Below are 14,697 nucleotides of genomic sequence, written 5' to 3' on the forward strand. Positions count from 1 at the left end.
ATTCCTTTCACAATAGCATCCAAAAAAATGAAATATCTAGGAATCAAGCTAACAAAGGAAGTAAAAGTCCTCTACCTTGAAAACTACAGCACTGTGAAAAAAGATATTGAAGAGGATATCAGAAAATGGAAAGACATCCCTTGTTCCTGGGTAGGGAGAACCAATACAGTAAAAATAGACATACTTCCAAAACTGCTGTATAGATTCAATGCAATCCCAATTGAAATCCCAACAGTATATTTCATAGAACTAGAGAAAACAATCCAAAAATTCATTTAGATCAAGAAGAGTCCTAGAATATCAAAAGCAATTCTAGGAAACAAAGACACAACAGAGGATATCACAATTCCCAACATGAAACTATATTACAAAGCTACTGTGATCAAAACAGCATGTTTCTGGCAAAGAAATAGACCCAAGGATTAGTGAAATAAATTAGAGGATGCAGAAACAACTCCAGACAAAGGAGCAAACACTCTCACTGGAGGAAAAATAGCCTTTTTAATAAATGGTGCTAGAAAAACTAGATTTCAACTTGTCAAAGATTAAAACTAGACCCATATCTTTCACCATACACTAAACTAAAATCAACTTGGATCAAAAATCTAAACATCAAAACAGAAACACTGGGCCAGGGATTTAGCTCAGTGGTTCTGCCGCCTGCCTCACAAGTGCAAGGTCCCGAGTTTGATCCCTGGTAAAAAAAATAAAAAAAACAACAGAAACGCTAAACTTGCTGGTAGATAGGTTAGGTAGAACTCTTGAAGACTTTGGAATAGGAAAAGACTTTATGAACAAAACCTTAGTAGCACAGGAACTAGCACAAATAATCAACAACTGGGATCTCATCCTATTAAAAAGCTTCTGCACTGCAAGAGAAACCACAAGCAGAGCTAAAAGACAAACTACAATATGGGAAAAAAATTTTACCAGCTGTTCCTCAGACAAAGGACTACTATCTGGAATATGTAAAGAACTTTAAAAAATCAGACCCCCCAATTTAAAGACCCAGTTCAAAAATTGGCATCTGAAATGAACAAACATTTCTCAAAGAAGTAAAAGTAGGGCTGGGGATTTATCTCAGTGGTTCTGCTGCCTGTCTCACAAGTGCAAGGACCCAAGTTCAATCCTTGGTACCAAAAAAAAAAAAGTAAAAGTAGCAAATAAACATATGAAAAAATGGTCAACATCATTGGTTATTTGAGAGATGCAGATGAAAACAACACTGAGATTCTGCTTCACTCCAGAAAGAATGGCTGCCATTAAGAAATCAACCAATAACAAATGCTGGTTGGGTTGTGAGGAGAAAGCAACCCTTCTCCATTGTTTGTGGGAATGGAGACTGGTGCAACCACTGCGTTAATCAATATGGAGATACCTCAAACAACTAGGATTAGAGGTCCCATTTGATCCAGCTATTTCCCTGCTGGGTATCTTCCCAAAAGAATGAAAAAAATTGTACCACAGGGATATATGTGCGCCCATGTTCACAGCAGCACAGTTTATAATAGCTAAAACTTGGAAACAGACCAAATGCCCATCAACTGGAGACTGGATTAAAAAATGTGATTTTTTTCTAAAATGGAGTACTACTCAGCCATAAAGAATGAGAAATTAGAAACATTCATAGGTAAGTGTGAGGATATACTCTGAAATAAATAGGATGCACATGTGTAAATACTGAATAGTTTCTCTGGTGTGAGAAACTGAAAGTATAAATAAGGATCAAAATATGTAATAGATAATATGAAATGGGAAGAAAAAGTCTAAAGGGGAAGGGGAGCTCGGAGGGGTAAGGAAAAGGAAAGAAGGGAAAAGAAAAAATATGAGAAAAGGAAAAAATGGAACAAAGTATTTGTAAATAGGGAGGGGTGGAGGGGTTGCAGGGAGGGCAGGGGAATGGGGAAAAAATAAGATCCAAGATGTATCATGTAAAGGTCCAAATTCCCAATGATGAATGTCATTGTATTTTATACCCAAAATATACCAATAAACTTAATGAGCAACAACAACAAAAAACAGAACAAAAAAACCACTGTCCAGGTAAAACAACATGATAAGTAGTAAGAACCTCTGAAAGGACAAAGCCCTAACACAATTTATACATATGTCACTTGCTTTCCACTGCTGTGCAGCTTGTGGCTGCCACCAAACCTAGAGCTATTCTGAGCTGCTAGAAGGAACACACTAAAGAGCAGTTCAGGAGGGTTAAAGAAAGAAAAGTTGTTTTCCCTTTTCTATCTGTATTCCTCTTATTTCTTTCTCTTGTCTAATTGCTGTGGCTAAGGTTTCCAAAACTATATTGAACAGGAGTGGTGATAGTGGACATCTTAGTCTTGTTCCTGAGTCTAGTGGGAAAGATTTTTGTTCTTGACCATTAAGTATGATGTGGGTTGTTGGTTTTTCATAGATAGGCTTTATGAGATTGAGGTAGAGACTGTGTATTCTAATTTTCTGTAGGGTTTTTATCATGAATGTATGTTGGATTTTGTTGAGTGCTTTTTCTGCATTTATTAAGATGATAGTGTGGTTTTTGTCCTTGGCTCTATTAATACAGTGTATTACATTTATTGATTTTCATATGTTGAACCATCCCTGCATCCCTGGGATGAATCCCACCTGGACAGGGTATATGATCTTCTTGATGATCCTCTGCATTCTAGTTGCCACTATCTTATTAAGGATTTTTACATCTATGTTCATGAGTGAGATTCGCTTATAATTCTCTTTTTCAATTGAGTCTTTCTGTACTTTTGGGAGCAGGTGATGCTTGTTCCCAGGAATGAATTTGGGGATATTGCTTCCCTTTCAATTTAATTGATGAGTTTAAACAGTAGTGTCAATAGTTTTTCTCTAAATGTCTTATAGAATTCAGTGGTGAGATCCCACCACTCCTGGCCCAGAGGAAGGGGCTTCTGGGCCGCCATCCATCCCGCTGCTCCCAGCCCAGAGGAAGGGGCTTCTGAGCCACTGTCCCACCACTCCAAGCTCAGAGGAGGTGAGTTGCATGGGCACCAGCAACACCCCCCACCTGGGTCAAAATGAGAAGACATGTAAACAAGCCTCAGAACCAGACTTCCAGATCACCTACAGCAACCCCTAAGGGAAATGAGATGGAACACTCAGATACTCAACCACCTGGACTCCCTGATCTGGCAACAAAACAGGATCTGGAAAAAATGAAATCAGAAATCATTTCTCAGATAACAGCAGAGATTGTGCTCCTAGTGCAAGACATGATTAATAAATCTAGAGAGGAACTGAGGAACATGATGGAATCCCAACATAGGAAACAAATGGAATCCATACAACAGATGCAAATAGATTTCCAGGAGATCAAAAACTTCATTGAAAATCCACACAGAAGAATGAGCCAATGTGAGAACAGAGTTTCAGATATAGAAGATAAGATTGCAATTAGTGACCAGGAAAAGAAAAATTGGTGCAAAATTGTAAGGGACCATGAGAAATCAATCCAGCAGCTGTGACAGGAACCCCCCAAAAAGCAGGAGTAGCTATCTTCTTTGCAGATCAAGTAGATTTCAAACCAACACTGATGAAGAGAGACAAAGAAGGACACTACATCCTTGTAAAGGGAGCAATCCAACAGGAAGAGATGACAATCATAAATATGCACCAAACACTAGTGCACAAAACTATAGAAAACAAATGCTAACAGACATGAAAAGTCATACATGCACTAATATAATTGTAGTGGGGGACCTCAACACCCCACTGCACAAATAGATAGATCAACTAGACCAAAAATAAGTAATGAAACACTAGAACTCAACGAACTCTTGAACAAATGAACTTAACAGATGTTTACAGAGTCTTCCACCCCACAATATCAGAATACACATTCTTCTCAGCTGCTCATGGGTCATTCTCCAAAATTGACCACATACTTCTGCATAGAACATGTTTAAGTAAGTGCAAAGGAACTGAAGTTATCCCCTGTGTATTATCAGACCACAGTGCTATGAAATTGGAGATCCATAGCAAAACAAACCAGAAAATTTTCATAAACACATGGAAATTGAATAACACACATCTGAATAACCAAGGGGTCGCAGAGGAAATTAAAGAAGAAATCAGACAGTTCCTTCAATTAAATGACAATGACAATACAACATATCAGACTCTATGGGACACAATGAAAGCAGTCTTATGAGGGAAATTCATAGCAGTGAATACACATATTAGGAAAACAGAATGAGCCCAATTAAACAACCTGATGCTGAACCCCAAGCTTCTAGAAAAAGAAGAGCAGGACAGGCAGGGCTGGGCAAGGGTGAAAAATAAGAACCAAGAGAGACTATGTAAAGATGCAAATTTCCAATGATGAATGTCATTATATTGTATACCTAAAATGTACCAATGATTAGAATGAATAATCGATAATGCAAAATAGGAAGAAAAGGTCCAAAGGGGGTAGGGGTAGTGGGAGAGGCAGGGGAAAGGAAAGAAGGGAAAGAAAAAATGCTGAGAAATGGAAAAAATGGAAATAAAGTCTGTAAATAGGGAAGGATGGAGGGCGTGAAGGGAGGTCTAGGAATGGGGAAAAAATAAGAACCAAGATGCATTATGTAAAGGTACAATTCCCAATGAGAAATGTAATTGTGTTGTATACCTACAATGTACCAATAAAAGAATTTAATAAAGTGAAAAAAAAAAAAAAAGAGCAGGACAAACCCAAAGCTCATACAAGGGAGGAAATTATAAAGATCAGAGCAGAAATCAATCCAATGGAGATGAGGAGAAGGATACAAAAAAATCAATGAAGCCAAGAGTTGGTTCTTCAAAAGAATCAACAAAATTGAGAAACCCTTAGCCAACCTTATCAGACAAAGGAAAGAAAAGGCCCAAATCCATGCAATTAGGAATGAAAAGGGTGAAATTACAATAGACCCAGCAGAAATTCAGAGGATCATAAATACCTACTTCCAGAACCTATACGCCAATAAGATGGAAAACACAGAAGAAATGGACAGACTCCTAGATATGTATGAATTATCAAAGTTGAAAGAAGAAGACCTAAAATTTCTAAACAACCCAATATCAACCAATGAAATTGAAAACGTGATAAAAAAAACTTATCAACTAAGAAAAGCCCGGGCCCTGATGGCTTCACTGCTGAATTCTACAAGACATTTAGAGAGGAGAACTACTGCCACTACTGTTTAAACTCTTTGATGAAATTGAAAGGGAAGCAATATTCCCAAATTCATTCCTGGAAGCAAGCATCACCTCGATCTCCAAAGCAGAGAAAGATCCAACCGAAAAAGAGTACTACAAGCCAATCTCACTAATGAACATAGATGCAAAAATCCTTAATAAGATACTGGCAAATAGAATGCAGAAGATCATCAAGAAGATCATACACCCTGATCAAGTGGGATTCATCCCAGGGATGCAGGGATGTTTCAACATATGCAAATCAATCGATGTAATACACTATATCAATAGAGCCAAGGACAAAAACCATATGATTATCTCCATAGACGCAGAAAAAGCATTTGACAAAATCCAACATGCATTTATGATAAAAACCCTACAAAAAATTGGAATAGATGGTCTCTACCTCAAACTGATAGAAGCCATCTACAAAAAAACCAACAGCCAATATCATACTAAATGGTCAAAAACTGAAATCCTTCACACTAAAATCAGGAACAAGACAAGGATGTCCACTATCACCACTCTTGTTCAATATAGTTCTGGAAACATTAGCCATGGCAATTAGACAAGAGAAAGAAATAAAAGGAATAAAGATAGGTAATGAAGAAGTCAAATTGTCATTATTTGCAGATGACATGATACTCTATATAGAAGACCCCAAGAACTCCACCAAAAGTCTCCTAGACCTAATAACCAAATTCAGTCAAGTAGCTGGTTACAAGGTCAACACACAAAAATCAATAGCTTTCCTCTACACCGATGACAGACTCACTGAGAGAGAAATAGGGCAAATAATTCCTTTCACAATAGCATCCAAAAAACTGAAATACCTAGGAATCATCCTAACAAAAGAAATCAAAGACCTCTTCTCTGAAAACTATGGCACTCTGAAAAGAGAGATTGAAGATGATATCAGAAAATGGACAGACATCCCCTGCTCCTGGGTAGGAAGGATTAATATAGTGAAAATGGCCATACTTCCAAAACTGCTATATAGATTCAATGCAATTCCAATTGAGATCCCAGCAGCATACTTCATAGACCTCGAGAAAACAATCCAAAAATTTATTTGGAACAAGAAGAGACCCAGAATAGCAAAAGCAATTCTAGGTAACAGAGACATGGCAGGGGGTATCACAATCCCCAACCTGTAACTATACTGCAAAGCTACTGTGATAAAAACAGCATGGTACTGGCAAAGAAACAGACTTGAGGACCAGTGGAACAGATTAGAAGATGCAGAAACAACGCCAGACACACTCAGCCATCTCATCTTTGACAAAGGAGCCAAACACCCTCACTGGAGGAAAGATAGCCTCTTTAATAAATGGTTCTGGAAAAATTGGGCTTCAACTTGCCAAAGATTAAAACTAGACCTATGTCTCTCACCATGCACTAAACTAAAATCAAAATGGATTGAAGATCTAAATATTAAAATAGAAACTCTGAACCAGTTGGAACACAGGTTAGGTAGAACCCTTGAAGACATCGGTGTAGGAAAAGATTTTATGAACAAAACCTCAGTTGCCCATGAACTAGCACAAACAATCAACAAATGGAATCTCTTCTTATTAAAAGGCTACTGCACAGCAAGAGAAACCACCAGCAGTGTGAAGAGACAACCCCCAATGTGGGAAAAAATCTTCACCTGCTGTTCCTTAGACAAAGGTCTACTATCCTGAATCTATAAAGAACTTAAAAAAAAAATCAGACCTCCCAAATTTAAAGACCTAATCCAGAAATGGGCATCTGCAATGAACAAACATTTCTCACACAAAGAAGTAGAAATAGCAAATAAATACGTGAAAAAATGTTCAACATCACTGGTCATTCAAGAGATGCAAATGAAAACAAGGCTGAGATTCCACCTCACTCCAGAAAGAATGGCTGCTATCATGAAATCAACCAATAACAAATGCTGGCAGGGCTGTGGGGAAGGAGGAACACTGCTCCACTGCTGGTGGGAGTGTAGATTGGTGCAACCACTGTGGAAATCAGTATGGAGATACCTCAAAGAATGAGGACTGGAAGTCCCATTTGACCCAGCTATTCCCCTGCTGGGTATCTTCCCCAAAGAATTAAAAGAATCATACCACAGTGATATCAAAATGTCTAATAGATAATGTGAAATAGGAAGAAAAGGTCTAAAGAGAAGACGAAGTGAGAGGAGTACGGGAATGGAAAGAAGGGAAAAATATGAGAAAAGGAAAAACTGTAAACAAAGTCTTTGTAAATGGGGAGGGGTGAAGGGATTGAAGGGAGGGCAAGGGAATGGGGAAAAAATAAGAATCAAGATATATTATGTAAAGATACAAATTCCCAAGATGAATGTCACCATAGTGTATACCTAAAATGTACCAATAAACTTAATAATAAAACCTCACACTCCAAGGAACAGGAACTTAAACTCCAAGAATATCACTTACCCCAACACTAACCCTAACCCTAACCCTAACCCTAACCATGACCCTAAACCAGTCATAAATGCACTGTAATGCTCAGGTTCTTCAAATCCAAAAATACAGCTAATCCTTGCACTAATCCTAACCCTAACCATCATACTCACTCTCCAATAATCATGTACTTGTATTCCAACCATATCCAAAACCCTAAGCTTAACCCTAACCCTAACCCAAACCCAAATCCTAACACTACCCTTCATAGCCACACTGCTATGCTCAGGTACTTAAAATCAAACACAATAACTCATCATAACACTAACCCTAACACTAACCTTCATACTCACACTACATTAGTCAGGTAGTTGAATTCCAACCATATCCCTAACCATAACCCTAATGTTAACACTAAGCATGATTCCCACACTTGAATAATTAAGTATGTGAATGCCAACATTATCTGAAACCCCTACACTAACACAAACCCTAACCTAACAATCAAATCCACACTCAAAAACTCAGGTATATGTATTTGAATCCTAAACCTAAGCCTAAACCTAACCTTTACCCTAACTCTAACCCTCATACCCAAACCCCAATACCCAGGTACTTGGACTTCAACATTCTCTAACCATAATCCTAAAACTAATGTTAAGAATAACATTCAAAACCATACTCCAAAACACAAATTCTTAAATTGACACTATTCCTACACCAAACCCCAACTCTAACCCTAACCCTATCCTTAATACTACCCATCATAGCCACACTGAAATGCTCATGTTTTAAAATCCAACAGGACATGAATCCCTAACACTAACCCTAACCCTGACCATCATGCTCACATGCCAATAATCAGGAACTTGAATTCCAACACTGTCGGGAGCAATGCTACATAATTTTAGGGAAAATAATTTGATTAGGCCTAGTTCTCCTGCCTATAGGCCAGCTATGGCATTTTGAGACATAATTCCATTTTGGCCTCTGGTCACAACTGTGATCTCAATGATCCGGTGATGCTGTGATGCTCCAGGACAAGATTACACCAGCTGAAGACATCTGGGAGGAAGAAAATCTTCATCTACTTAGTTCTTCATTGTTCTTGGGTTTCTGCCGCATCCCCCCGCACCCCGCCCCAGTCATTTGTTGCACTTTGTTTATCCCAATGTACTGAACTCTCTGAAAGTCATTTGTTACATTTGTTTCTCCCAATGTACTGGATAAAAGGTGAGGCAAGCTTGGGGGCTTTCATCTTTGCTGCCCAGAGCAGCACTCATCAGACCCAAAGCTCAGCTTCTTCTCAAAGTCTCATTTTTTCTACCTTTCCTGTATAATCAGTTAATTTGCCTTGTGATGCCATGCCTCAAAGGAGGCTAGGACTTATTGCAGAGATTCTAGTAACGTTGGCTTTTCCTGTTCCCTACACAACACAATCCTTAACACTAACACTGACCCTAACACTAACCATACAATCCAAACCCACAATCCAATAGTCAAGTACCTGAATTCCAACACTATCTGTGTAACCCATACCCTAACATGATCTCAAAAACTAACATTCATACCCACGCTTCAAAACTCAGGTATATGAATTTGAACCCTAACCCTAACCCTAACCATCATATCCACAATTCAGTACAAAGGTAGTTGAATTCCTACACTAGCCCTAACTCTAAGCCTAAAACTTATGCTAATATGAAGCATCAAACCCGCACTCCAATACACAGGAACTTACATCCCAAGACTATCATGTACTGCAACCTAAAACTTTACCCTAACCCTCACCTTAACACTATCAATAATAGTGACAATGCATTACTGAGGTTCTTGGTATCCAAAAATATACCAAACCCTAACCAATATACTTACACTCTAATAATCAGGTACTTGAATTCCAACCAATATCCCCAACCCCAACCCTAACTCTAACATTAACCCTACCCATCATAACCACATTGCAATGCTCAGGCAATTGAAATCCAACACACTATGTCACTTTAATACTAAACCTAACACTAACATTCATATTCACACTACAGTCATCAGGTACTTGAAATCCAAACAGATCCCTTACCCTAACTCTAATCCTAACCCTAACCCTAATACTAAACATAATTCACACACTCCAATCATCAGGTACCTGAATTCCACCTCTATCTGTAATCCTTACCCTAACACGAACTCAAAAACTTACAATCATATGCACACTCCAAACTCAGGTATATGAATTTGAACCCTAAACTAAACCTTAACCCTTACCCTCATCATCATACTCATACTCCAATATATAGAACCTTAAATTCCAAGACTATCACTTAAACCAACACCAACCCTAACCTTAACCCTAACTTTAAATCTAACCCTAGTTCTAATGCTACCAATCATATCCACAGGGTAATACTCATGTTCTACATATCAAAAAAATACCTAACTGTAAAGTAATCTTAACAGTAACCATCACACTCACACTCCAATAATCAGATAATTGTATTCCAACTATGTCCCTAACCCTAAGCCTACTCCCAACACTGACACAAATCCAAAACCTAACACAATCCTTCGTAGCCACACTACAATGCTCAAGTACTTGAAAACCAACAGTGTACCTCACCATAATACTAAACTTAACCCCAATCTTCATACTCACACTACAACAATCAGGGACTTGAATTCCATCCATATCCCTAACCCTAACCCTAACATGAACTTTGATACTAACCATGATATCCACACTCCAATAGTCAGTTATGTGAATGTCAACACTATCTGAAATGCAGACAATAAAATGAACCCTGACCCTAAAATCAAACCTAAACTCCAAAGCTGTTACATGAATTTGAACCCAAAACCTAACTCTAAATCTAATGCTAACCCTAAGTCTAACCCTCATATCCAAAATCCAATATCCAGGTACTTGTATTTCTATAATATCCCTAACTCCAGTCCTAAAACTAATGCTAACACTAACTTTCAAATCCACACTCAAATACACAGATTTTTAAATTCCAACACTATTCAAAAACCAGACCCTAACCCTAACCCCAAAACTATGCATCATAGCCATATTGAAATGTTCATGTATCAAAATCAAAAAGATACCAATTCCTAACTCTAGTCCAAACCCTGACCATCATGCTCACACATGATCAGGTACTTGAATTCCAACACTAACTTAAACCCTAACACTAACCATAATACTCTCACTCCAATAATCAGGGACCTGAATTACAACACTATCTGTAACATTTACTCTAACATGAACTCAAAAACTAACAATCATACCCACACTCTAAAACTCAGGTATGTCAATTTGAACCCTAAACCTAACTCTAACCCTAACCATCCTATCCACAATCCAATACACAGGTAGTTGAATTCATACACTAGCCCTAACTTTAAGCCTAAAACTAATGCTAATACTAACCATCAAAGCCACTCTCCAATACAGAAGAACTTAAATTTGAAGACTACTACTTACTCCAACTCTAACCCTAACCCTAACACTAATTCTAACACTAACACTATCAATAATAGCCACAGTGCATTACTGAGGTTCTTCAAATCCAAAAATCTGCCTAACTCTAACCATAACACTAACACCAACAATCACACTCACACTCCAATAATCAGGTATTTGAATTCCCACCTTATCCCCAACTCTAAATCTAATTCTAAGCCAAACCTTAACACTATCCATCATAGACACATTGCAATGCTCAGGTACATGAAATCCAACAGTGTACCTCACTCTAACACTAAACCCAGTCCTAACCATCATACTCACAATCCAATACATAGGGACTTAAATCCCAAGACTATCATTCACCCTAACACCAACTGTAATGCTAAAACTAATGCTAACCTTAACCCTAACACTACTGGTCATATCCACAGTGTAATATTCATGTTCTTCAGCTTTAAATATATACCTGACCCTTAAACTAATCCTAACCCTAACCATAATACTCACACTCCAATGATCAGATAAAGTTATTCCACCCATATCCCTAACCCTAAGCCTAACCCTAACCCTAAACCAAACACAAACACTAACACTACCTACCATAACCACACTGCAATGTTCAGGTACTTGAAATACAACAACACCATAACACTAATCCTAACCCTAGTCTTCATAGTCACACTACAAAAATCAAGTACTTGAATTCCAACCATATCCCTAACCCTAACTCTAACCATAAAGATGATTCTCATACTGCAATAGTCAGGTAAGTGAATACCAACACTATCTGAAACTCTTACAATAACATGAACCCTTATGCTAACAATTGAACCCACACTCCAAAACTGAGGTATATGAATTTGAAGCCTAAACCTAACCATAAACCTAACCCTAATGCTCATACCCATAATACAGGAGGCAGGTACTTGGATTTCTACACTATCCCTAACCCTAATCCTAAAACTAACATTAACACTAACTGTCAAATCCACACTCCAATACACAGACTCTTCAATTCCTACACTATTCCTAACCTAAAACCTAACCCCAAACCTAACCCTAACCCTAACTCTAACACTACCAGTCATAGCCACAATAAAATGCTCAGTTATTGAAATCACACAGGATACCAATCCCTATCACTAAAGCTAACCCTGGCCATTATGCGCACACTAAAAAAAATCAGGTATTTGAATTCTAACACTATCCTTAACCCTAACACTGACCCTATCACTAACCACAATACTCACATTTCAATACTCAGGTACCCGAATTTCAACACTAACTGTAACCTTTACCCTATGACAAACTCCCAAACTAACATTCATAATCACACTTCAAAACTCAGGTATATGTATTTGAACCCTAAATGTAACCCTGAACCTAACCCTAACCCTAACCGTCATACCCACAATGCAATACACAGGTGGTTGAATTCCCAATCTAGCCCTAACTCAAAGCCTAAAACTAATGCTAATACTATCCATCAAACCCACACTCCAATACATAGGCACTTACATTTCAAGACTATCACGTACTGCAACCCAAACCCTAACCCTAACCCTAACACTACCAATAATATCAACAATGCATTACTGAGGTTCTTCAAATCCAAAAATATACCCAAACATAACACTAATTCTAACACTAACCATCAACTCACACTCTAATATTCAGGTACTTAAATTCCATCCATATCCTCAACCCTAACCCTAATGCTAACTATAACCCTACCCATCATAGCCACATTGCAATGCTCTGATACTTGAAATCCAACACAGTACCTTACTCTAACACTAAACCTAGCACTAACCTTCATACTCATACTACAATCTTTAGGTACTTAAAATCCAAACAGATAATTTACTCTAACTCTAACCCTAACCATAGACCTAACCCCAATACTAAACATATTTCACACTCCAATAGTCAGGTACCTGAATTCTAATACTATCTGTAACCCTTACCCTAACACAAACTTAAAAACTAACATTAATATCCACACTCCAAAATCAGGTACATGAATTTGAACCCTAAACTGAACCCTAAACCTAACCCTAATCATCATACTCACAATCCAATACATAGAAATTTAAATTCCAAGAGTATCATCTAAATAAATACGAACCCTCACCCTCACCCTAACCCTAACTTTAGCCCTAACAGTACCAGTCATATCCACAGGGTAATACTTAGGTTGTCCAAATCAAACAATATACCTTACCCTTAAGGCAATCTTAACCCTAACCACCATGCTCACTCTTCAATAATCATGTGATTGTATTCAAACCATGTCCCTAACCCTAAGCCTACCCCCAACACTGACCCGAATCCAAAACCTAACACTAGCCACATTCCAATGCTTAGGTACTTGAAATTCAAAAATGTGCCTCCCTGTAACATTAACCCTAACCCTAATCTTCATACTCATGCTACAAGCAATCAGGTACTTGAATTCCAATGATATCCTTAACCCTAACCCTAACACTAACCCTGGCCCTAACACAAACCATGATTCCCACACTACAATATTCAGGTATCTGAATGCCAATACTACCTGAAACTCTTACAATAACATGAGCCCTAACCCTAACAATCACACCCAAACTCCAAAACTGATGTACATGAATTTGAACCCTAAATCTAATCCTAACCCTAACTGTAACCCTCATACCCACAATCCAATACCCAAGTACTTGTATTTCTATACTATCTCTAACCCTAACCCTAAAACAGGCATTAACACTAACTTTCAAACCAAACTCCAATAAATTCTGACACTATACCTAAACTGAACCCTAACAATAAACCGAATTCTAATACTACACAATATAACCTCATTGAAATGCTCATGTATTGAAATCCAACAAGATACCAATCCCTAACACTAATCATAACTCTGACCATCATTCTCAACTCAAATAGTCAGGTTATTGAATTCCAACACTATCCTTAATCCTAACCCTGACCCTAATGATACAGAAAAGTTTTAGATAACTTAATAGATTGAATATTAAGGTAGTTGTAGAAGCAAAATAAGTAATGTGTTCTTTTAAGATTTGCTTTTCCTGTAACTCCTTGTTTAAGGTGAGGATTATCTGACTCTAACCAGTAACTTCATTAACCTAACAAAGTTACTGTGCCAGGGTGAATTTACAATGTATATGGCCTATCTTGTGTCTGTGACTTGTAAATAGGAACTGGAATTGTATTTACATATCAAAGACCACTAGGGATGAGATAATGGCTAAAAAGGATATAAAAAGGGAAATGCTGAACAAAGGTGTGGATAAGGACCAGACTGGTTTCTGGTGTTCCCATCTGCTCGCGAGAAGAAATTTTATTATTTTATCTGAATTCTGTGTCTCTGTGTATTTCTTTCTGAGATTTCTGCAACACCTAACACTAACCATAATAACCTCATGCCAATAGTAAGGTACCTGAATTTCAACACTATCTGTAACCATTACCCTAGTAGGAACCCAAAAACTAACAATCATACCCTGACTAAAAAACTCAAGTATATGAATTTGAACCCTAAACCTAATGCTAACTCTATCATATCCATAATCCAATAAACAGGTAGTTGAATTCCTACACTATCCCTAACCCTAATTCTAAAACTAATGCTAACACTGACCATAGAACACAAAC

At 37.8% G+C, this 14,697-nt stretch overlaps 1 protein-coding gene and 1 pseudogene across 2 annotated transcripts in view; one reads left to right on the top strand and one right to left on the bottom strand.

Moving 5' to 3' along the window:
* LOC101711603 (putative NBPF family member NBPF7) overlaps positions 1–14,697 on the bottom strand; it is a 97,620-nt gene that overhangs the window by 37,719 nt on the left and 45,204 nt on the right. The gene's annotated exons all lie outside the window — the stretch shown is intronic.
* LOC101710876 (sodium/potassium-transporting ATPase subunit beta-1 pseudogene) overlaps positions 1–14,697 on the top strand; it is a 52,898-nt pseudogene that overhangs the window by 34,670 nt on the left and 3,531 nt on the right. The gene's annotated exons all lie outside the window — the stretch shown is intronic.

This window comes from Heterocephalus glaber, unplaced genomic scaffold, assembly GCF_053883595.1.
Source record: "Heterocephalus glaber isolate CG9 unplaced genomic scaffold, H.glaber_assembly_v1.0 deba00001550, whole genome shotgun sequence".
Taxonomy (NCBI): Eukaryota; Metazoa; Chordata; class Mammalia; order Rodentia; family Bathyergidae; genus Heterocephalus; species Heterocephalus glaber.